The sequence below is a fragment of the Pelmatolapia mariae genome, linkage group LG7 (assembly GCF_036321145.2).
Source record: "Pelmatolapia mariae isolate MD_Pm_ZW linkage group LG7, Pm_UMD_F_2, whole genome shotgun sequence".
In the NCBI taxonomy this organism is placed as follows: Eukaryota; Metazoa; Chordata; class Actinopteri; order Cichliformes; family Cichlidae; genus Pelmatolapia; species Pelmatolapia mariae.
The window spans coordinates 28,926,453-28,952,192 of record NC_086233.1 but is presented as its reverse complement, the minus strand read 5'-3'; the positions used below and the strand labels follow the sequence as shown (position 1 = coordinate 28,952,192).

General features: G+C 40.1%; 1 long non-coding RNA gene across 2 annotated transcripts; it reads left to right on the top strand.

Annotated features, from left to right (window-relative positions):
• Window positions 1–7,015: 7,015 nt before the first annotated feature.
• Window positions 7,016–24,483, top strand: LOC134632144 (uncharacterized). 2 transcript variants are annotated; one of them, XR_010094461.1, is made up of 3 exons: window positions 7,016–7,192; window positions 11,267–11,329; window positions 24,266–24,483. It is a non-coding gene; the product is annotated as an uncharacterized LOC134632144 (long non-coding RNA). The 2 variants fall into 2 exon arrangements; XR_010094462.1 differs by lacking the exon at window positions 7,016–7,192 and adding an exon at window positions 10,492–10,577.
• The last annotated feature ends 1,257 nt before the right edge of the window (window positions 24,484–25,740 follow it).

The window sequence follows — 25,740 nt, the reverse complement described above, 5'->3', positions numbered from 1 at the left end:
TCACCTTAGCAATCCCTTTTAACTTAGAAAGGTAGGACTCTGTACTACTAGCCGTTAGCTTAGCACTGTAAATTGGGGATAAGAGTTGGATGCCATGAACTACATTTGGGTCAGATGTTGTTCTTTGACAGGGTAGTTCACCCTGAATCGACTCAATGGCTGTGCCATACTCAAACTCAACTATAGCTGTATCTTTAAAGTCGGGGTCAGAACTAGTAATTTTCACTGTTCGTGCAATAGAACCATAGTGTTGCAAAAACGTAACAACTTCTTCATCAGTCTCTGTACTAGAAAACCCACTTATTAGTACAGCATTTGGTACCTTGATACGTTCACGTTCAATGACATCCATGTTACTTCAGTGGAAAAATGTGCAAAAATTGTCATAAAACTGCCAAACTGTGTGCCAATGATTGGATTAAAGGCATTAAATAGCCAACTCCTCCTGGCTGGCTCGCCACTGTTATGTAACACCTACTTAGTATAGTAAGGTTAAGCTTATCAACTAGATTCGAGAGGAGTAAAATAAATTTGAGATAATTGAGTGTTGAACAGCCGGCAGATTTATTACAATGTCACAATGGTGCGGTAACCCAATGTAAACAACATAGAAAATTAACAGAAGATCAACAGAGAAGAGCGCTCTTTTGAAAATAACAACAAAATAAAATAAAGAGTCCCTTTAGACCTGACTCCTGATGAACAGGATATTGTGAGTTCAATAGTTTCCGGAGAAACGATCCGTATGAAGTAAGCAGTTTTGCTCTTGCTTATCTGAAATCCTGTGATCCGAAGTAAGTCAGACTGTAGCTCTACTCCTGCATCCAGAACAGCTGGCCACACTGCTTTTGGATTCGCCAAGAGTTTTCACAGGGTCTGGCTCGCCATCCATATCCAGAACCACTTCAGATCCAGGATCACAAAAAACCAGTCTGCACATACAGTACAGAGCAATAAACAAAACAGTTCTTAACAGTTTTTCTAAATAAAATCAGATCTCATAACGTTTTCAAAATCAAGTACACTGTTGTTTTAACATTGTTCTGTCTCTATGAATTCCATTTGTATTGCTTTACAGCATTACAATCAATTGTATTTATATACCCCCTTTTTAAGGCATATGTAATCACATCATGAAATGTTTGTAACGTAACTAGTTTTAAATAACTTATTTACATGAATCAACCCATAACTGAAATCACAAAGTGCAGAAAAAGCACTGAACAATGTTCATGGCTAAAAGAAACGTGTATCCTGCATTAGTTTTGCACATTTGTGAAGATGCCCAATCAAATAGACAATAAAATAAGATACGACACCCCATTTCACATACAATTCAAGTACTCCGACTGGTTTTAGGCTTCTTAGACAATGCAGAATTCACACTGTTGCAGTATTTACCACATGTAAAATTAGCATAGGTTTTCCTGCTAACTTATCATCTTTAGTAACTCACCGGAGTTCCCAAGAAACAAACACACGCTCTGCCTGGTTTTGGTCGAGAGTAAAACACATAAAGGCCTCTGAAAAGTACATAACTTTAAGTTAGAGACTGTTAAAAATACTTTATAACACTTATTTTATATCGAAAGACTCACTGTGTAGCTTGTTAATTGCTCTCGGGTGTCTTGCTCCGTTTTGCCTAGCTTAATGCAGCAGCGTGCTTTTGTCGCATTCACTGAACTACGGAAAATCAAAGTGTGTTAGAGGGGTGTCGGAAATAATAATACAAGGTAAAACAAACAAAATACTAGTAACCATGTCTATAGGGGTTACAATTTCAACAGGCAGTGTCTTACCTTTAAATGCCCCGGGGAATGCCTCCTCACTTTCACTACTGATTAGCGTCTGCCCGTCTAATCACCACGGACCCCGGATCTCTCCGTCTACACCTCCAAAATTCCCCCTCTCACCGGACGATGCCCCCAAATGTTAAGGTTCAGATATTGAGGAGGAATCCAAAATAACCACCACTGATCCGGCCGTGTGCAATTAGACGGCATTTTAATGAATACACGCAGCGTGGAGCCAACACTGTACAGATTCAGTGTTGGACTCTCTTACAATAGTCAGAACCCAATATTTATAGGGGTGAAACAGTACAGCCCCCCTTTCTGTTGCCAGGCAGAAACCAAAACCACAATGACTTTTAACATAGTTTAAAAAGAACATCGTCGCGTCTCCATCCAGGTGCCTTCCTGTTGTCCCCGGACGCTCGCTTATCGGTCTGGAACATCCTGCAGCTGCTTCTCAAACAGTCACATATGCACGCACAATTTTGCAGTTGCAAGCAAAACACAAGATTAACTTTTACCTATATAACTGAGTCTATCTACGATGTGTGTGTGTGTATGTGTCAGCCTCTGCTTGCACTTTGTTTCACCTCTCAGCTCCCCAGCTAGACCTTGTAACCTTTCCACTAGACAGAAGGCCAGCACAACTGAAACTATGTGTGTGCATGTGTGTATGTCTGTCTGTGCGTGCACAGAGTTTGCATATGCTCTCTGCACCTTAGTTGACCTCAGCTTAAGCAACCAGGCTAAGGCTATCCTGTGTGTGCCGATCTTGACTTATATGTAAAATGTATAAAACAAATGTTCCAATCTAATACAACTACTTAAAGCTTAATCAGCGATAAATGCATACAAGACACCCTACTCTTAACTTGCACTTAGACTCTGGTTTCAGTTTCGCTTCTGCAAAAGCATACTCTGCACAAGCCTGTGTCTCCTGTCAAGACCGTGTAGGCCTAAAGTTAGACCTTCTCTTCTATAAAATAATGTGGCCAGGAAGTACGTATTCAGATTATAAATTTAAATCTCAATACTACTCAGCAAACCAGCGAAAAAAATTCTTCTTCTTCTTCTTCTTCTTGTGCTTCTTCTTCTACATTTTAATGGCGGTTGCAAACAACTTTTAGTTGCATTATCGCCACCTTCTGGACTGGAGTGTGGGTCGGAGAGGTTTCTCCGCCTCCGTTTATCTCAGATAAACACCTGTCGTTCTTAAAAATCCAAACACTACCCTATAGATTACATCCCCTGTACTCCTTCGAAATATGTCAGATAACTGAATGTTGTTTTACAGTTTTTTTTCTTGTTTACTTTAACCTCCCAAGACCCGAACTCTGCCACGACATGCATTTTTAATTTCTCTTGGATATTTGTGCATATTGGGGCCCAATGAATGTAAAAACAAAGAATTTCCAGATTTTTACCTTAGTTTTTGTTTTTTAAAAAATGAGAGCCACAAATGAGGATATTCATTTAAAATGTTGATAGAACAGTAGCAGTATAATGTCCTCGTAAGTAGATATCAGGCCCGTGTAGAGCAAATTTGAATATTTTGGTCTAAATAACGCAAGATGTGATGTCCACATATGTGGACGGCAGGTCCTAGGAGGTTAATAAATAAATTCAACTCATCCAGGTTCACTGTGTGGCTTGGCCACACACACACACACACACACACACACACACACACACACACACACACACACACACACACACACACATTGTCTATAGGACGATTACTTCATCCTAAGTCACTGAAAAATTAGTTATAGCAGGCTGATGTTCATGTGACGTTCTGGCCAGTCTGAAACCATTTACTTGGCAGTAAATGACACAGTGGCCAAAATGTAAAACTGTTCATTTAAATAAATAAACAAAGCAGTAGGGAATTTTTAAATATTTGTTTTCTTTATTTTGATTTGCAAATAACTACATTTGATGTTTTTCCGCAGTTTTTTTTAGTGCTCTTCATCAAGTGAACCCCTCACCTGAAGTTTTTCACTTCAAGCCAATTAATTTCAATCCAATTGGATTGAAATTATCAACCCCAACAATCAAATGATCCCCTATGAGCAAGCACTAGGCAACTGTGGAAAGGAAAAACTCCCTTTTAACAGGAAGAAACCTATGACAGAACCAGGCTCAGGGAGGGGCAGCCATCTGCCATGACTGGTTGGGAGATGAGGAGCCAAAAACATAAAAGAGAGCACAGCATATTTCATTAAGATCTGAGTACAGGCTTTTCATTATTTTCAGTTTTGATTTTCTTATTTACTCGAAGGGCATGAACCTTTAGCTGCAGATTGTAATTTTCTGCCTAATTTTTTCTGACGATCATACAGGGCCGCTCTGAGACTTCTCATCTCTTTTTGATATTCCTCCATCAGATGTTCCAGATGGGCCACTTTATCATCAAGGTTGTCTTCAATCTCATCTGAAACTAATCTCTCTTTTTCAAGGTCTTCTGATGATAATTGATGATAATTCTTTTCGAGCTTTAGAGTGTTCATCTCCAACTGGAGATCTTTAATTTTCTGTTTAAGCTCTATATGTTCAGATAGTTCTCTCTCCACTGACTTATACACTCTGCGTAAATTCAGATGGCCAAAAATCTTTGAGAATCCCCAATAAGCTGCAGGAGCAAGAAGGCCCAGTGTGGCAATACCTAAACCTATGTCAAGTAGGCGTTTGGCACCACGACGCCATGAACCACTAGTCTGTACCTCGTCAGCAGGTGGTTCAGAGGCAGGACTCTCTGAACTGCCTGCTGTGGCAAGATGTAAACCTACTTCAAGTAGGCATTTGGCACCACGACGCCATGAACCACTAGTCTGAACCTCGTCAGCAGGTGGTTCAGAGGCAGGACTCTCTGAACTGCCTGCTGTGGCAAGATGTAAACCTACTTCAAGTAGGCATTTGGCACCACGACGCCATGAACCACTAGTCTGAACCTCGTCAGCAGGTGGTTCAGAGGTAGGACTCTCTGAACTGCCTGCTGTGGCAAGATGTAAACCTACTTCAAGTAGGCGTTTGGCACCACGACGCCATGAACCACTAGTCTGAACCTCATTAGGAGGTGGTTCGGAGACAGGAGTCTCAACTTCCTCAGGTTCAAGAGGAGGATTCTCCAGCTGCAGAAGTTCATCAGCGATCTGACATTCCTCTTGCACATTGTTCACATTAGCCGATACATTTTGTTTTTGCACCATACTGAGCACATCCTTAAGATCTTGGGCCGTCTGTAGCCTTGTTTCTAAAATTTTATAAAGGTCATCTATCAGTTCCCACTTGTACACAATTTCCCTGTACTGTCTTTCTATTATTTCATTATTTTGAATTATTAAATGCTGAGCTTCTCCTGCTTGGCACTCAAGATTTTCTAAAGCAGCAATGCTCCTTTTCTGCTTAAATAGAAACGCTTGCTTTTTTTGAATCTCATGCAGATGCATCTGAATGGTTTTAATCTCTGCCCTGTTCTGTTTTGTTATTATTTCATTGTTTTTAAGTATTAAACCCTGTGCTTCTGCCACTTTGCACTCAAGATTTTCCAAAGCTTTCCTGAGATTTGTGTTGTCTTTATTTTGTTCACCTCTCTCACTTTCAACATTGGACAGGTCAACAGCAATGCTCCTTTTCTGCTCAAGGAGAAACACTTCCTTTTCCTGAAGCTCATGGAGCATCAGATTAATGGTTTCAATCTCTGCTGTGTACTGTCTTTCTATTATTTCATTATTTTTAATTACAAAACACTGAGCTTCTCCCACTTGGCATTCAAGACCTTCTAAATCAGCAATGCTCGTTTCCTGCTTAAGGAGACACTCTTGCCTTTTCTGAAGCTCATGGAGCATCATCTCAATGGTTTCAAACCCTGCCTGCATTCTTGTGTTATGAGATACCTGTGCCTCAGTCTGTCTTTGTGATGAATTAATGAATCTTTCCTGTGACATTTCTTTAAAAACTTTACACAAAGTGTCGAAAGAAAAAAAAGAACGCTTGTTGAATTCTTTAAATGTAAAAGTATTCCCTTTCTCAAAGAATACTAGTTTGCAAGAACAAATCGCTGTTTCTGAAAATGCTCCAAGTGAAACTGTGTTTAGGAAGGTGAAAGTGGGGTATTTAAGCATTTCTGTGGCGGCGACAGTGACGTCAGCGCTTTGATCTTCTTTGATCTTCTCATACAAAAGCGCTGACGTCACTGTCGCTGGAACCCATCAAAGTGGAGCGTTTGCATTCCGCGCATGCTCAGATCATGCGTATTGAAATGAACGGGAGTGTGTTTGGGTTTCAATTGTTTACCTCTGTTTTAGCCATTGCTTAGGCTTCGGTTCTTTGTTGTGCAAGAAAAACAACACCACCGCAACTATAAAAGTGTATTTTTAATTTTTATATTTGTTAAGCTTGAACAGCGAACGTTTCCTTTGTTTTTCCACTGAGCGTCAAGAGCAGACCGATGTTATTTGGTGCGTAAACAAAAACTCCAGTCAGTTTAGACCCATGGAGTCGGCTTTAGGTCTGAGCTTTAATTATGTTTACATTTTGATTTCTAAAAGACAATATACTAGTTATATAAGAAAAAAAGTGCTAAGTTTGATGAAAATAAGTTGTATTCCAAAACTGACGGATCATTTAAAGTATGAGAAACCTGTAATGAGGTTTTGAGCTGAATCTTTGCGTTGTGGGGCAGATTTTTGCAGTTTTTGCTGGTTTTTTGAACATGTTGTTTGAGGAATTGGTTGACTTTAATTTCTGTATAGAGTGCAGCAGAGATGAAATGTTTTGTTCAGAAAATATTGTTCTCAAATTAACAACTTTTTGTTTTGTTCTCTTACACATTTTCACTAAAGGTGCAGTGCTAACATTTATGCTATAAAAGAACTACACCAGAGTAATAAGACTTGAACTTCACTGTAAGAGCCAAAGGGAATGTTTAGGTTTTCTTTATTTGTTATGGTGGCACTTTAGATTTTCCCCGCACCTCAGATAATTGCATCCTGGGGTCGCACGTTATTTACCTGACGTTCTCAACACGGAGGTTGGGGGAGTGGTTTGGTTGCAAACTTTTCTGCTGACCGTCATTTTAGCACGTCAGTTAATACATTTGTACATTTGTTTTGAATCAAAGCGCAAAGTTTGTTGTTTTGTTTTAAAATAAATACGCAAACACAAATGGGACTAAGTGGCTCATTGGAGACACGTCACACATTCACATTTGCGGATGGAAGTCCCAACATTCAAATGTGTTTTATCGCATGCATCAGAACAATGAAGAGGATTTGTGGATATACGTTTTGGAGTCACGAAGCTTTCAGATAGTCGGACGCTGTTCTCAAAGGAGTTATTGGAAACGTCACCGCCACAGTGACACGAAAAAGATTGACGCAACATACACATCAGAAGCGGTAGGACACGCAGATTCACTCGGTGTATTATTGAATGTTTTGAACACAGTTTGTGTCACCGCTTGTCCATTGGGTACATTGGTTTGCGTTGTGTGCTTGCATGTGCTTGATTTGGCAAGCTGGAGGAAGCTGGTCTGATTTTGACAGCTTGTGACGCTGTGGATACTGCGCATTGTTTGCACGTAAGAAAAGCATTGGATATGATCGATCTTTCAAGCTGTGGAATATAATATTGTGTTTGCTGCATGTGAGAAAGTGACAATTAGTGAAACATAAGAAGCCACATGAACTGGAAGAAAAAAAAGATCTGCAAAACTGACGGGTAAATCACGTGCTTATAAAATGGAAACCACAGAAAGAGCGAAAACCTCAGGTTAATATCACGCGTTAACCCTTGAATTTTGTTAAAGAACTACGGTTGCCCTGAGAGGCCAAACGGCCCGCAACTTAAGAAAACACAGAAACCACCCGCAATAAGAAAAACGCCGCAAAAACGCAAAACGCAACTGAAATGGGGGGAAAAAAATTCCAAAAGCACAAGGGAAGTGTTTCTGGGGAGACAATAACCCGACGGAGCAGTTGCAGGAACCAAAATATGCCAAGAATTGCGCTGGGAGACATTTAAAAGAAGTGGAGGATCTATCGGTTTTGTGAGGGGGGAAAAAAGATGAGAGGTAAGTGGGTTAGCCTAAAAATCCGTCATCAGTATTATATGAATCTTGATAAAACACATCTACCATGTTTTGGATTCCTGCAACTGGTCTGTTGGGTTATTGCTTTTGGAAACCGTAAAGAAAGAAAGGGTCACCGTAAAGAACTGATTAAAAAAAAAAAGAAGCAAAAGCTGTGCAGTTCAAATTGGAAAAACTGAATGATTTGTATCAAAATGCTGAAGCAGTTCATGATCCATTCATTTTACTGATTCCGGAAGATGAACAAGACACTCATGTTGACTGTTTGGGACGCATCACAAAATGTAATAATGATTTTGTTTGACAGCGGGAGCAACTGGAGCTGGAAACAAATATAGCTGCCACGGTTGCAAAAATGAAAGTACTTGGAGACTCAAAAGGATCCAGCATTAAAAGTAAACTTACCAAAATATGTGATGGTATGGAGTCTTATTTTGAAAAGGGACAAAAGGTAACTAATACATTGAATACTAGTCCTGATGATCCTGTACATGAAAAGCAACATGTGCATATCTTTAAGGAGCATAATGTTGCAGATTGACACGCTCTTAACTGGAGGCAAAGTTCCAAATTAACCACAGACTTTTTCTGAAGATCCCTTGACATAGCAGTCAAACATTAGAAATTCACATGAAAATAAAAGTGTGTGTGGTAAGACTTGACTGAAGTGGCCAAAGAAGTGCAGGAGAAAAATGCTGTCCAGTGTAGCAAGTGATTTATTCACCAATTAAATCAACGGATTTAAGGTCAAACTGCACACAGCTAAACTGACCTGTTTTGTTTTTTTATTCCTGAACACCTGCGTTCATCTGCTTAAATAGTCAATTCACCCTGGACTATTCCATTAGGGCAGGTAAGGCAAACATATTCTCCGACCTATACTGCTACTCTTCCTAGCAATAAAACTCTACGGTATACTCTAGACATCTTACAACAAATCCTGTTTCTCTACTAACACTCTAAAATCAGCTTTATTAAATTACAGGGATTCTCCCCCTTCTTCTCCTGGTCTCTTCCTGTGACCTCAGATTAACCAGGAAGCTATAAATGCAGGAAGTAAAACAATATTTCCTCCTTTTGTTCCTAGAACACAGGTAGGTGAGTTCAAACAAAACCAATTAACAGTTAAAATAAATACATGTTAACTTAACAAACTTGTAGGAATTGATTTAAACCAAGATGTTATGTTACATAATCTGTAAAAAAGCAAAACATAAACAAACCCGGGATAGTAGATGTTTGCCTATTGCAGACTACATATGAAATATGGTTAAATCAAAACAAGAATGTTAACTAAGAATATGGACAAGTGGTGTTCTTACCCACTTTGTCACAATGTTCTCAAGTTTCTAGTCATGAAGAAGAATGTTACATCTTATCTGTCACAAGTAAGCAAAATGAACCCACTGCTTGATTAATCCAACAGCATGATTTTTCTTCATTACCTAAAAAGGAGAGCCCAGTTTTTGATGGTGATCTACTTCAGTACCTGTCATGGTCTGGGTGTGTTTGTGTGCCAGTGTTTTGTTTTTTTCTTTTTTTCTTTCATTGAGCCGGCAGTTTCCCTCTGGGAGGATCCACAGTGTCCCTGCTAATTGCTCTCACCTGTGGGTAATAAAGCTGTCGAATTATAAGGCCAGCGCTCTCAACTTCGCTTTGCCAGATTCGCAGCTAACCACAGTTAATGCAGGCCACTGTTGTGTTTTGTAAACGTCATAGTAAATTACCTTGCCCTTGTACCTGCATGCCTCAACATCAGGAGTTTTGGATTTCTTACCACTCATCCGGATCACTCTCCCCTCCACGCTGCTGATCCACCTGCGACAAGGAAGCAGTTTACAGGAACTTTCAGAGCCAATATCTGCCAGCATTCTTCTGGAACCATACCTGAACTTGGTTACTCTTGTTTCAGTGACTCTGACCCTTGCCCAGGACCCTCCATCCAGTCTGACTCTCCCTTTGGCCCCCAAATCGCAGAACTGCAGTTTCATTAATTGAAATCTCACTTATTGTTTGCTTAGCTCAGATTGATTGCATAAGTGCTCCATAGTTTTGGCTTTGTTCACGGCACAAGTGTAAACTCGCTGCTTAGTTCACAGTTGAATAGCCTTGTTGCATTCACTTGTTTTCTAAATAAACTTTGTCACTTAAACGTTCCCTGTGCTCCATCTGCATCCTGCATTGGAGTCCTTTTCTCTCGGGTCGGCTACGACTGTGACGCAGACTTTTATTAAATGATTTGAACACAACATTGAAAGCAGAAATAAAACCCTAGAGGTTTTCTTTATTATTTAGAACAATACACAAAAGGACAACCAAGAGAACCTGTGAGGAGTTGCCTACACATGACTTCAGAAGCAGGATTCAGAAAGTCTTTGTTACAGCAGCATTTTGGCAGCATCATTGGCTGTTTCTCGTATACGAGGAAGACCAACTGGTCAAAAGTTACCAGTACTTTTTATGCAAAAATGCTGATAAACTCAATTTATTTGAGTTGTCTTAATTTAGAAAATACTAAGTAAGCCGGAAGTTTTGCTTCTCACTGCGGAAGGATGAAAGATGTGTTTTGAAAATGCCAGGTCACTACCGTCCTTCTCCCTCGCGGATCAGTCCGCATGTTCATAGTGCCAGCATTTGTTATGGAATATGTTGATCAAACCTGGAGAAGCGTCAGCTCAAGATGTTATCATCGGGTGAGAAAGCCGAGAAAGACAAAGCTGATTCTGATGCGTCGGGTCCGCTCTGTGTTACGTCTTTGTGTGGAATCCGTGTGCCTGCTCTCATTTGCTGTTTGGTGGTTGTGGAAATAGTTTTGTGAGCTTTAAGGCACCGAAAGCGCTTTACAATGCCATTATTCATTTACGCTCACATTCACACACTGGTGGAGGCAAGCTACGGTTGTAGCCACAGCTGCTCTGGGGCAGACTGACAGAAGCGAGGCTGCCATATCCCTCTGGCCAACACCAGTAGGCGGTAGGGTAAAGTGTCTTGCCCAAGGACACAACGACCAGGACAGAGGCCGGGGATCGAACCGGCGACCTTCCGGTTACAGGTGCCCTTCCCAACCCCCTGAGCCACGGTCGCCCGTGATTGCACAGCCATTAAGGATGAAATCAGTTTCTGAAAAATGTTCTGTTTTTTTCTCCCTCTGCTTGCTTCTTACTGTCTTTGAGGCTCGGGACCAGCACTCCTGTTGTTGGACAAAAAGAAATCAACTCAGTGTTTTGGTTTTCCAATATATTAGCAACTGTCAGTGAGATTTATATTAATCAGGCTGAACTTTAATCATACTTTAGATCAGCCTGTTTTACTTATTGTTTAATTTTGCTATGGTTTGGGAAAGTTGTTTCTTTACTGATCTTTTCCTGTCTTCTGTTATTAGACTTGAGATATGACTGCACTATGCTGTTGCTGTGACTCCAGTTAATTCTACAAGACATGCTGTGTAAGTAAACAAACAACAACAGTTTGGTCTGCATTTCTTGAAAGATCACATCCCCCAAACTTAGTTTAGAGGGTTTACACTGTATATAGTGAAGTCTGCAAGTTTTCTAACAGCAAAATTTGTTTTGTGCCCAAATCATTTTGCACATCATTAGAATGAAAGTTATTGGCCATGTTTGCATAGCCCTTTTTAAAATGATGCTTTCATGACATTATTGTGTGTTGAGAAAATATATTTTACTGTTATTTTATCATTGCATCAGAATCATATGTAATAAGCATTACATTAAAGCATTTATTGAAGCTATTGACATTACATTAAAGTTTGGATGACAGTGACTGTTATAACCTCATGTTAATCTTCTATTTACAGGTGTTAGTATAATCATATAATCTTTCATTGCAGGTGTAACCATGATCATCTTTATACATATTGCCCCCTGGTGCTTATTATGGAGTTGTGCTCAAGTCAGTAAGGGTTAAAAGCTACAGTCAGCGGGATGTCTGACTGATCTATTGAGGGAAGTGGCTCAGAGCGTAGAAGGCCGCACACGCTTACAAAACACATATACCATGTTATGCATCATTATCCTTTATTCATTTATATTCTTTTATTAAGCGTTGAGTAGTGGCATTTGATTAGAACATTTATTCAACATATTAGCTGTATGGTTTCAGTTAGGTTATTCCACATATGAAGAGTTGGCCTCTGTCCTTACAGACAGAGTGAATGCTGAGGTCGAGGCACACACGCACACACACAAGCAGTAGTTAAACTCATGTGAAGGGGAGAGTTCAAATATTTAGAAAACAGTTTGCAAGGCCTTGTAGCTGTTTGATTGTGCTTGCAGGAGAGACTGTTTGTTCCAGGGGATAAGCAGAGTTAGAAGATTACTGGGAAGGATCTGGCCTCGGGAAGAGGAAGATGTTCTTTTAATTAGAGATGGCACGATACCACTTTTTTATGTCCGATACTGATACCGATATCATAAATTTGGATATCTGCCGATACCGATATTAATCCGATATAGTGTGTTTTTTAATCAATAAAACTGTTTTTTTAATATCTTGCTGCATTTTGTATAAGTTCATACTCAAGTTTAAATAAACAACAACACTAAAGCTATTCTGTTATACCTGTATGTAAAAAATACACTGCACCCAAAATATTTCATAGTTCAGCAATACAGATCAATCTAATAAACTTAAACCTACTCCATCCTTCCTATTCTGGTATTTTAAAGAGTACTTAGCAGAAATATTAAGCAACCTAACTAATAGGGTTGCAAACTCCCAGCAAAAAAAAAAAAAAGGGAACCACCCCCCACCTCATGATGCTTAATCAACGTAATCAACTTTAATTTGATGCAGTGTGAAAAAAAAATGCACAGAAATAAATTATTTTTCAAGAATAATTAAATAGATTCAACATCTTTCTTCTACAGAATTGCAGACTGCACAGATGGTATCTTCCCAAAGGAAAAAGTACTATAGCTTACTAGGGTATATTAGACTTAACAGTTACTATATACAGTAATGGACTTCTATACATTTTACATCAGATTAAAACTTTGGGTGTAAGATTCAGATAATTATTTATTAAAAGCTAGACATTTTAAATGAGAATAAGAAAGAAAAGTATGTCTTTGTGCTCCCTTTTCCCTGTTAATGCCCTATCGGCCCCCCTGGCTAAACTTTGCTAGATCCGCCCCTGCACAGTTACCAGCCGTCAGCTACATACAAAGGATCCTGGTCTAGAAAGTAATATTAAATAAATTCTAACGACAGCTTATCAAGGTTAAACGTGCTGCTGTTGTTCAGCCGCTGGTTTCCTCTTTCTGGTGCAAAGTGGGCCAAAAACAAAGAAGAGAGACGGACTCGCGACAGAAAAGCCGATCAGCTGATCATTAAGCAGTTTCATGAAGTAGCGGCAGGAGAGGGAGGGAGAGAGAGGCAGTCGCTCCATATATCGGTTGTTAAGCTTAACGTAGGTACGCTTTACAAACATTCAGAGATGAACTTACACACTTGCTTTACTTCTCTCTGGGATAACTTCCTCGGAGATGAAATGCTGGTTTGCTAGCGAGGCTACAAATACACACAGCCGCTCTATCACGTGAGCACACTGCTCCGACATGCTACGGTTATGAGCCGAGTTACGCCGTGTCGCAAGTTTTGTGAGGTGCTTTTTTGATATTTAATGGATCGGATTACATTTTTTATTTCTCACCGATATCCGATCCAGCAATTTACGTCAGTATCGGACCGATACGTAATATCGGATCGGTCCATCTCTACTTTTAATGTGTTAAAAGTTGTCAACATTGATTGTATTGTACCTACTTTACGCATGAGGGGGCGTTCTAATACCCTGAGGTTCATAAAAACTATTGTTGTGTGGTTTTCGGTGAGAGATCGATGCTGTCGGCGCAGTATTCATCTCCCACACGTGTGCATTAAAATCATCGTTTTGACTTGACCCGGCTGGACCAGTGTTGTTATTTTGGTTTTCCTCTTGTATCCATCCCCAATATTTTGAACTCATAACAGTTATGGGGGCTCGTCCTGAGGTATTGGGGTGGAAGTTGAATCTGGAGGCTTGGACGGTCCGAGGTGGTCGAACGGACAGGCGCGAGCCAGTGAGCTGAAGTGAGTGGGCAGACCGGTCACATCTAAAAGGTGAGGCACTACCTGTTGATTTATTCCGAAGTGTGCCAAATTGGACATTGACAAAATTAAAAGTCTGCTCACTGAAATTACTGGTAAAGGTCTGTTTTGATTTTGGTGAAAACCTCATGAGAAGTGTATTGTTGTGAATATGTGATTAATGGCTGTGGTTGGCATATTGTGACGCAAAGCTGGATGTTTTAGAGTTTGAAAATGCTTTTGATTCAAGTAATGTATACATGATGATACAAAAGGTTGAGTTTCTTTTTCTCTCAGCTTGAAAACACATAGATATTTTTGATAAATCAAGTTACCGTTTGGCTTTAGTATAATGTATGGTGTATTTAGAGTATGAGCTATCTTGATACAGAGAAAGTGGAGTTTGCCATCGTGGAGGATTGAATGATGTTCTGCCTCTGTGGTCAACTCCAGACACAGGCTTTAAGCAGTCATGAGCCGCTACGTTCACACTGCAGGTCTTAATGCTCAATTCCGATTTTTTGATCAAATCCAATTTTTTTTGTCTGCTTGTTCACACTACACATAAAATGCGACAGCAAACGCTCTCCAGTGTGAACGCTCAAAGCGGCCCGCATGCGCAAAAGAAGATGTCACACACAAGGTGCTATTTAGACCCAGAGCAAACAATATTGTTTGACTGATGGCCCTTAAAATAAAGACTTCGGACTTTACGTTTCACAATTTTTGCTTTAAGTTATTTTGTTATTTACATAATAATGTATATAACCTAATAATTATCCTTATTGCTGTTTTAGAGGAGCGGTGCTTCAAAGGATAGCTGCAGATTACTGTCAGATTCTGCAGATTATACAGTACAAATAAAATGTTCACGTTTCTCCAACGTTGTCTTCCCAACAGTTTCACTAACATCTACACTGGATGGCCAGGAAGCGTTCGCGATGTCCTATCGGGCGCTTCTCCGGCGCTGATAATCGGCGTCTGTCTTGTGTCAGTGACGTAAAAGACGGATTTAATGCGACCTGACCGTTCACACAGCAGTCGCTTTCTAAAACATCGGATACGTATCGGATTCAGTACCACTTACGAAAGTGACCCAGATCGGATTTGAAAATATCGGATTTGTGCCGTTCACACTGTCATACCATGATCGGATACGGGTCGCATAGGGTCGAAAAAATCGGATTTGATGCGCTTTCGCCTGCAGTGTGAACGTAGCCTAATGAGCGTGACAGAGCAATAAGCTTAAACAAAGTACATTTGGTGAATCTCTCTGATAAAAAAAAATCTATGAGCACGCAATAAAGTGGACTTGTTAGGGGCAGTTTAACTTAAGTCTGGTGAAAAGTTTAAATTGATTTGTACTTGCAGACAGACTTTAAAGAAAATTGTATTTGTAATGATAAAATCATAAAATGATTTGGATCATGTTTGCGGTGTGAAGCATGATTTTATAAGATCTTTAAGTGGTTATTGTTTTAGTTGAATAATATAAGCATTTACATTTAATTTACTTTACTGTTTGGTTCTATCATTATATAGGGTGTGATTAAGCATGAATTTCACCACTATATGTGGTGTAGCAACTTAATTTTGTGTAGATAAAGGGCATGCTTATTTCAGGGCCGTGCCAAATTGAAATTTCACCTATAGGGGATTTTCTTTACATGAATTGCATTTGTCTCAGTGAGTATGAATAAAGGATTAAATACAGTGAATTCTTGAGGGTGTGTGTGTTTCTAGGGGTAATACTGGTTTTATACATTGATATTGAGGAGCGGATGATTGTGGCTAAGTGTGCGGATAGATACCGTGAAGACAACTTTGCAGCTGCTGGGTGTGAGTAGCTGTGTGTGTGTGTGACAGGAACTCTGCATGCCCATAAAAGGCAACTGCCAGACTGTGTGGAGTATGCACCCAGACAGAGAGAGAGTAAAATCTAGGTAGATGAAGTGAATGGCGGTTTTCAGAAATGGAATACTAATTGAATGTTTTAGTGTGTTAATACAGGTGGATTTCTCTCAACCTGGAAACCTGAGTACAGCGAAAAAGGATAGATTAACAGGATTAGGACGACAGACTGGCTCAAAATTTTACAGCCTTGACCTCTTACTTGGTCCCCACCCTGAGAAGAAGCTTAAAAGACATCTTCTCATCCGGTTATCGGTTACCATCACTGGAAATTTTCAGGCAAGTTTTTGGCTAAATTGTTGTTAGCACCATGTGTCCCTGAATCTCACGAGCAAGCCCTAACTCCTGGCTGAAGACAAGGAATGCTGTTATTTAAGGTGGGAAATCAAAAGTTGGGAAACAAAATAAAAACACACACACAACCAGAGAAATGTATGAGAAAGGCACTTGTTAGAGGAATGCCTTGCTGGAGAAGCAAGTTAAAATAACCCACCTACAAACGCACACACATGCAATGAAGAAACAGCTTACACTCATGAACATGTGAAGATTTTCCAGCAAGGTTAAAGCAGCGAAAATGAACAGACACCTGTTGTTTTAATGATGAAGTTTATCCACTACTAACAAATAAACTCTCTGGGTTGCAGGACAACAACTTAACTTCAAAAAGAAAGATACTGGTATGACCAACCAGTGTTGAAACAACAGATTTAGTGGTTAAGAGTCAAATTGTGAGATGTTTTCTGCTGATTGAATAATATAAGTGATTACTGAAGGAAGGAAATTGCTTTTTGGGCTTTTAAACACGATCCTAAGAATTTTAACATGTACCTGTGTATTCCTGTCAACTTGGTGGGTTGATTATACGGTGAGAAAAAACAAAAGGGTGAGAGAAGGCTGACACAGGGCCTGGCCCGGTGTTTCTCCCCTCTCTGAATAACACAGCCAAAACAACATCATTTTCCTGTTCGTCTGTTTTTGTTTTGTTTTGTTTTATCTCTTTATGTTTAATTGCAGGCTGCGTTGCCAGCCCGGAAAGCCGAGGCTGACCTGGACTCCTGCTCTCCCCTCTGCCATCTTTGATGTGACCCTGACCAAACGCTGCAGCAGCTGGACCCACAACAACAACCTGAAAATGTAAACAGTGCTGCAGGAAAGCGATCTCATGCAGCAGAGACGGAGCGCGTTAAACCCAAGGCTCGTTTCACTACACGGGGGAGATTTTGAGACAGCTTCAGCTGACAGAGCTGTGATGAGACGCCCATTAAGCCCGGATGAAAGGTGAGGCCGAGCAACAGAATGCTGACCTTAACAACTCTGCATTAACACTGTGCAGGACAGTGATGGACCAACACGGCAGCAAAAAAGGCGTGCCAGAGACAGGAGGAGTAACTGAGGTCAGGAGGCACCTCAGAACGGACAAAAGCACAAGAAGAAAATAAGCTGAAGGCACAGGTGTCGGGGCTCAGCCAGGAGCTGACCTCTGAGAAGAGCCGGACAGCAGAGGTGCAGAAGTCCGTGGAGCAAAGCAAGGAAAACATCAATAAACTTCAATCTGACGTGTACGGAAAAGACTCTGAGGTTTCTGTCCTCAGTAAGAGCTCAAGGCATCAGAGCAGAAACTGAGCATGGCTCAGGAGGAGCTGGACAAGGAGAAGATGCAGGTTTCACCTGCGGTGAACATGGACACTGGAGAAAAGCACTGCCTGATTTGGGGCCAGAACCAGGACAGACTGAACTTTGAACAGCAGCAAGGGTGGCAAACAGGCTGAAATGGAGGAGGGCAGGACCCCAGGGCACGCTTCAGGCCGTGGTTTACCCAAGACACCAGAACAGGAAAGTGATGAACACACAAACACACACATATATATACACTGACTCAGAATGAAGAGAAACACACACATGAACACATGTGCACTCGTTGATTGAGTGAGAAATGACACACACACATACACACACACAACCACACACCTGAATCGAAATGCTGAGGCATTAGAAGTGATACATACACATGCACACGCTTGTGCAATGAAGAGTGATGCGCACACACACATGCGCTGATGCAATGAAGAATGCTTTGCTAACAAATGCTTATGCTGATACGCAAAAAAAAAAGAAAAAATGCTGCACACAAACATCCAAACACAGAATCTGTCACAACAACAAGAAGCCATTGATTGTTTATTGGTAAATGCGTTTCATGTCACCCAGAGGGCATTTGTGTAGATTTAAGGGACAGGGTCTAAAGCAGTTTGGTTATGAAAACAATGTCTGTTTATGGCTCAGGGCCTCGACTGAATTGTTTACTGTGCTTCACACAGCCTGTGTGGTACAGAGTGAAAATGTTGAATTAACGGTGTGAGTTTTATTTCAGAGCACCACATGTTGGTGATGGAGACTTAATTAAAGGAGGAACACACTGGAAGAAAAAAAGAAGGTCCTGGGTTCAAGTCCACAGTCTGGCTAGTTTGCAGTGGTTTCTCTTTGGGTATTCTGGTTTCCTGCCACAGGTAGAAGTCATGCAGTTATTAGAGCTAGGTTAATTGATGATTCTAAATTACCAGTGAATGTAAGTGTAAATGGTTGTTTGTTTTTATGTGATAAACTGGCGAGCCGTCCCCGCCTAGTAACCTATCTCTTCAGGGTTGTTTCCCAGCCCTCCTGCAACCAGGATAAAGATAGGAGGATGGTAGTTGTTGTAGGCCCATTCAATTTTTATGGTAACCGGGACCTAGACTTTGTTAAACAGTATGTGATATGAAGACAACATGTAGTATTTAAGTGACCGAGTAGTATTTATATAAGTGTTATTGAATAGTGTTGAAATAAATTGACAGAATTGTGAAGGATTGAAATATTCCAAGAGCTCAACTTACTTGATCTGAATATGTTTCAATCATGTTCTATGAACACAAAAGGCACAGGTTTACTGAATATGGAAAAGTTGTGTTGATTTAACTCAGTTGTTTAAGTTTCTGCCAATACAAAATATTTGTGTGCAACCGGTGTCCACTATTGAATCAAGTAAATCCAACATGTTTTTCAGTGCAAAAGGAGTTATGGTACCTGCATTCCTACACGATATTGTCCGTGGAGTTAGGAGAACTTTGTGGTGAAGTTTTGGTTAATTTTTGGGTTTTGCTTAACACTAGGTCGATTTTTATAAGTGAGGTTTGGGTTGTTTTCTTTCTCTAAGAGAGAGAGAGATGGGTCTATGCGTGGACATGTCTGCAACGGGCCCCAGTATTTGGTATTTTATTAGTATTTTATTGGTGACGTTTGTTTTTGCTTTTGTTACAGTGCACTGAGATAAGAAAATCTGAGAGGTGTGATCCACCGGTGGTGATATTTTGGTATTTTGAGAGTTCCTGATTTAACAAATCAGCTCTTTAATCCAGGCCTGAGAGATTGAACTTTAAAGCTCGATAAAATATTCTTACTGAAAACAGTCGCAAAGTGTTTTTCTCCATGATTAAAATGGGCTTGGGAGAACTTCACTTATATGGGACACTGATCACATGAGAAGTCCTGAGTCTATAAGGATTGCAGCGAGTCAATCCAGTCTAAAAAACAAGGAATTGTTTCCTTTAAAATGATGGCGTCATCTTGCTGGTGATGGATACTCGAATAGGTTGCGTGTGAGACTCCATTATCAGCAATATCTGGTACGAATGTGTGTGAATGTATGCATGTAACTGGACTGTGATGGACTGACTTGAGACTGAGATAAAGACTGCACCAACTTTAGGATTAATAAATGTCGACAGACAATTCACCCAGCCTGTGAGAGAAGGGTGGATGTTTTGTCTTGCCTTGTTTTTGTAGGAAGATAACAGAGACTGGAGGGGGAGAATGTAGCTTCACATGAGAGTGTGGAGCTGCGGACTTAACCGTTTGGTTGCTAATTTTGAGTTATTGATGTTTGCATTAAGAAAATTGTGTTTTATTAGTTGTGTTTCGATTAAAGTCATTACATTATATCCACCTTAAAAATGTTGGGGAATGTCAAAGGCTACAGTGAAGGAAAGGTTTGATGTTACTAATGACTGAACATGTTATTATTAACCATAGCAGGCCACTGTAAAAAGTCAATTAACGTTTATGGAGAAAAAGCCAAAACTTTAATAAAATGCATGATTATCAGGGAAATGGAAAACTTCACATTCAGAATAAGAGATATGTAATAACAAACACTGGTCCATGTGAATTAGGTTCTTTCTTGAAACGGTCAGAAATTTAAAAAGTAGAATATAACCGACAGGGCCATGTGATAGGATGTGGCGCTGCATAAGAACAAGAGCAAAGTGAAGAAAGAAAACCTATTGTGTTTCGTGTATTTTATAAAATTCCTTTTGACAAATTCAGGTGAAATGTACCACTACACTCAGAGGATCAATATGAAATCAAAATGTATGCAAATTCTGTATGAAGTACATGACTGATAACTGTTCTGTCCTGAGCTTTTGTTTCCTATAGCACCCGCTTGACCACACCAACAGCTTTTCGCCACCAAAGGAGGGCAATTGCCAATATTCGAGGGAGAAATATTATCAGTAGTGGGAAAGGTAAGCCCCGATGGGGGTGATAAAACCATAGATTTGAATTGAATTCTTATAATTAAAAACTGGGTTGTTGTTGTAAATTTAGTTTGTGTTGCATCTGATATGCGCTAACATAGAAGTCATTATACTCCACTCGTTAAAGGGGGACAGAGGACCTTAGATTTAGGAGCAAAAAAAAGCAATGGACCTCACAAAACTGGATTATGAGGTGTAGGTGATCTCTTTAAAAAAGAGATCACAAAGGGGGAATTGTAAGATTATTATATTGTGAAACTAGATGGTGAAACTATTATGTAGTTTTAGTTTGCATTGTTCTCCTGGATTAAAAGAAGGTGATAACTATTACACTTGTTTAAACTGATTTGTATTACATTGGACTGCTGATTTATTGTGCATGAATGATATTGTTTTATAATGCATTATACCGGGGAGTTATAAGAAATACTGTTTTTAGAGAATTATGACCTTATTTGTCTGATTAGAAGAGAGCAGAATATACCGGAGAGGTTTTCTGCCTCATCTCATCAGGAGGAGATAAAACGGGAGCCAAGGCCGCTACTTAGGCGCCGTGTGAGAGAAAGAATGTGCATGTTTAGGCTTTTACGATGGTTTATGCTTAAAAGTGTTGAATTGTATGGAATAAAGTAATGGTCGATCAAGCATTTATACACCGAGCAGTGTCCTTCCTTTAGCCCAAAGGACCGAAAGAATTGGGAGAACTTAACAACTCAAGGTTCTTCAAATCTTGACAACAAGCATAAAATTCTCCAAAATTTAGAGACAGAACGGAGTTCTGGATAAACGTAATTTAGCGACCCACAGAAGGATGGAGGTTTGGAGTCTATAATACTGTGAAATAACATGCAATATAATGCGGACCATGTTGATTATGTTTATACTAGTGTGCAGACATTGGCTAACCTGACCAGGGAAGGCAGTAAACTGGATTGTTGAAACAGTCGGCGTTAAAGTCACCTTTCACAGTCCAGACTAGGATGGCGTTGGACATCCTCAGGGTGGAGAGAGGGGTTGGTGTGACCAAGGTATGGTTTGGCTTGTTGTATGTATATTTCAAAATGATACAGCTCTGGATAGCCCAGTTGCCAGGGCATGGACGGATGACAGACAGTATTAAAGGTGGAGAAGAAATTTTCTGGGATTGAGGATCCTCTGGGTAAGTGGTTGACTTAAACATGCATAAAATAAAAGCTATGATTTTGTTATTGACTGTTAATTGATTGATAATTGGCCACATTTACAGCTGTATTGACTTGTTATAAACACAGTCTACTTCATGTTCAAGAATTGTAATTAACAGATTGAAAATAGTGACACTAAGAGAAGAAGATGCAGTGCCACACTATCAGATGCCAGTGACGGTTGGGCTCAGTGATGAATCAGGTGAGCTGGATTCATGGCTGAATCAAGACATAGATTCCCCTGCTGTGGTCAGCGAGGGAAAACAAGGGGGAAATAAAAATTTAGAAAGGCGTTTTATATGTGAAGTTCATATTAATACAGGTTTTGTTTCTAGGCAATTCTGCGGATGCAGGCTCTGGGCGGAGCCCGGAGTGTAACAGGTCAATCATGATAACTAAATTGATTTCATTCCCTAGCACAGGAAGACAAGGCTGGAGCAACAACACGGGAGAAGAGAATTTCTGATACTTTCTGAGATATGATGTCACTAACCTTTTCTTTTAATTTTCTAGCTCGGATGAATCCGACACAAGGGATTGTGTCAAAAGGGGGGAAGTTTAACATAAAACAATGGTGTTATGAACATTTTTATGACTTTACTTGTGTGTTTAATAATGTCGGTATGGTAAAACTTAAGCTGATAATGACCTTATTGTTCCCAGAATTTTTTAGGGAGCAACTGGGAAGCATATATCAATATTTCCATGTTTGAGCGTTAATGATTTAAATAAACTGAATAGCGTTTAGAAGATAAAATGCCTGTGTTCACGAGATGCTGAGTATCACACTGGAGAGGAAACTCTGGGACGGTAGGCTAAAGGAAACACATGTTTTTTGTGAAAAGGGGGCAAATGTTAGAATTGAAATGGTTAATTTGTTTTTGCTGTCTTTGATTAAAATGAGTGGTTCTAATAATTTTCATACACACATTGCAAATGTGCTCATAATGAGTTAGCGCTCGGTCTTGAAGGTCATAAGCTTCGTTCGGCGTGATTGTCCGGACTGATATATTGTAGGTATTGGCCTTGAGTGCAGAGGGGTAAATGCAAACACGCTTACACACACATAGATTATGGTTAGAATAAGTTGCTGGGTCAGAGAGCCCTGAACATGATATTCTAAACCAAATTTGCAGTACTGAAAGAACAATGAACAATAAAGTTAGATTATGAAGATTAGGTAGGGCGGTGTTTTGGTTTTCTGTCTCTTACAGAGAAAGGCACGGACACCAGACGACGTGTCTGACGAGTGTAAGGGGGATTTCAACGGGGTAAGGGGGTGAGAACGCCTCTTTGAACACCTGAGGTTGTTGACTCATTCCTGAGCCAGAGGACGGCTTGAGAGGGTCAGAGCGAGGGCAGTGGACCTGGGAACGGTGGTTCCGGGGCCCATGATGCCATTAATGGACATGGAGGTGGCTGTGTAGGTCGAGGAGTGACACAAAACTAAGTGTGGTGACCTCTGGAGTAATCCAGAGGTCATGAGAAAATATATTTTACTGTTATTTTATCATTGCATCAGAATCATATAATAAGCATTACATTAAAGCATTTATTGAAGCTATTGACATTACATTAGTTTGGATGACAGTGATTGTTATAACCTCATGTTAATCTTCTATTTACAGGTGTTAGTATAATCATATAATCTTTCATTGCAGGTGTAACCATGATCATCTTTATACATATTGCCGCCTGGTGCTTATTATGGAGTTGTGCTCAAGTCAGTAAGGGTTAAAAGCTACAGTCAGCGGGATGTCTGACTGATCTATTGAGGGAAGTGGCTCAGAGCGTAGAAGGCCGCACACGCTTACAAAACACATATACCATGTTATGCATCATTATCCTTTATTCATTTATATTCTTTTATTAAGCGTTGAGTAGTGGCATTTGATTAGAACATTTATTCAACATATTAGCTGTATGGTTTCAGTTAGGTTATTCCACATATGAAGAGTTGGCCTCTGTCCTTACAGACAGCGTGAATGCTGAGGTCGAGGCACACACGCACACACACAAGCAGTAGTTAAACTCATGTGAAGGGGAGAGTTCAAATATTTAGAAAACAGTTTGCAAGGCCTTGTAGCTGTTTGATTGTGCTTGCAGGAGAGACTGTTTGTTCCAGGGGATAAGCAGAGTTAGAAGATTACTGGGAAGGATCTGGCCTCGGGAAGAGGAAGGTGTTCTTTTAATGTGTTAAAAGTTGTCAACATTGATTGTATTGTACCTACTTTACGCATGAGGGGGCGTTCTAATACCCTGAGGTTCATAAAAACTATTGTTGTGTGGTTTTCGGTGAGAGATCGATGCTGTCGGCGCGCCGTATTCATCTCCCACACGTGTGCATTAAAATCATTGTTTTGACTTGACCCGGCCGGACCAGTGTTGTTATTTTGGTTTTCCTCTTGTATCCATCCCCAATATTTTGAACTCGTAACAGTGTTGGTTGGTGGTCAGGGCTATCCAGACTGACAATTGGGACATTGAATGTCAACTCTCCAGTGGGGAGGGAGCCTGAGATTGTCTAAATTTGAGTCTGTTCTATACCAAATGCAGAAAAAAATATTTTAGGAAAGCAATTAAGTTCATGTTCCAAAAAATATGATTGTTTGCTTGCAGGACAACAGGAGAGATGGGTCCTCCGTCACAGATGGTGTGGTCAGTGAAGATGGTCGCCTGCAGGTTCAAGCTCATTGCATCTCCAACCCACATCCACTGCCACTCTACTTAAGGGAAGTTAAAGACTAGAGCAGGGCGATATGGCCAAAAATATTTATCACCATATATATTTGAAAATTTGCGATAACGATATAACTGACGATATAATTGATGCGAGACAAAATACAACTCCACAACTAGCGCAAAAAGAAAAAACCCATCCATTTATTTTCACTTAAACAAGCAGCTGTTTTTTTTTATGCATTAAAGCTATATCAAAATTTAACAGTGCAAATGCAAATTCCTTGCTGAAAGTTTAACCCAAATGCATTTCCAGTAGAAATGGGCTGACATATCCTGAGCATAACCATTTATAATATCCACTGAAGTTAAAAAGAGGTGCTTTGCAACATTAAACTGCAGTGTGCCAAATAAAAAAGCCAAATATGTATTTTTCGGACCATAAGGTGCACGGGATTATAAGGCACATTAAGCGAAACAAAGCAGTCAGATAAATCAAACTTTATTCAACTCATTCTTCTTGCGTCCTCCACTTCTGTACCATTGATTCATTAATGCTGTATTCTATCACAGCTGCTCTATTCCCATGTTGTTGCTGTATATTAATGACTAACCTCGTATTGTGGATGGATTATCTCAGTTGTGCTCCTGACTGAAGTTTGGTCCGTTTACAGCATCTTGCCATGTGATTGCATTTGTCCCTAACCACCACGAACCCTCACGTTAACCTTTATCGAGTGGAAAAGTGTTAGCGTTTATCCTCCAGCTTCACTGTTTATGTTATGCTAACATAGCTGTGTCGCTAGCGATCACGTAGCACATCATTATATACCACCTAGCCCAACTTCAGTAACCCTACAAACGTCACTGCTGTTTAATTTTCTGTCTTCATTTATGTTGGAAGTGATAGCAGAGCTATACGTTTGAATTTTTTCAGAAATCACTCAGTCAGAACATGCTATACCATGCTTAGGTAACTAGCGAGCTAACTTCCGCTTAAATGTAATAAATTCTGTTTTCATGGATGCCTGGATGTTAAACACCTGGTAAAGCAGCAATGCTGATCGTTTTATTAAAGATGAAAGAATTTAGACAGTTTTTAACTCTCAGTGATGCTGTGTGTTCGGTTGACTTTGGGACCTGAGGCGACGGAGTTTAGGACCCAGATGACTCCCAGATTTACAAGCACCTTAGTCCGACAAATATGGCAATAACGACGGCCCGCTTGCATGTTCTACAAAAAAATGTGCTTTGCTGTGTATCTGACGGACAAACACCAAACCAGTTCCACATCACTGAAGTTGCACCATTTTTACAAACCGATTCTGTTTCATCCGTTTCACTCAACAATCAGCCATGTGCGTATGAAAACAAAGGCACTGCGCATGCGCGTTTTACCCATATTCTATCGCGAT